Here is a 446-nt window from a genome sequence, read left to right as displayed (position 1 = left end):
GTATTGTTCATGCTTAGTTCATGTTAACTAAAGTAGTTAACTAATCCTAACTAATGAACCTTATTGCAAAGTGTTACTGATTTTTTAAAGAAATTAATACCTCTATTAGGCAACAAAGCATTAAATCAAAAATGATAGTAAAAGATATACTTATATTGTTACAAAACATTTAGATTTTAAATAAATGCTGGTCTTTTGAACTTTTTATTAATCAAAGAATCCTGAAAAAAATGTCCACAAAAATAATACGCAACACTAAATCAGCATATTAGAATGATTTATGAAAGATCATGTGACAAAGAAGACTGGATTAATGGCTGTTGAAAAGCATCACATAAATAACTTCCAATGTATTTACGTTTTTGGCGAATTTTGTCAAATATAAATATAATAATATATTAAAATATATTTTAAATTGTAATAATATTACACAATATAATTTTTTT

The sequence above is a fragment of the Sinocyclocheilus grahami genome, unplaced genomic scaffold (assembly GCF_001515645.1).
Source record: "Sinocyclocheilus grahami isolate Dianchi unplaced genomic scaffold, SAMN03320097.WGS_v1.1 scaffold4051.1, whole genome shotgun sequence".
NCBI lineage: Eukaryota > Metazoa > Chordata > Actinopteri > Cypriniformes > Cyprinidae > Sinocyclocheilus > Sinocyclocheilus grahami.
This window is presented reverse-complemented; position numbering follows the sequence as displayed.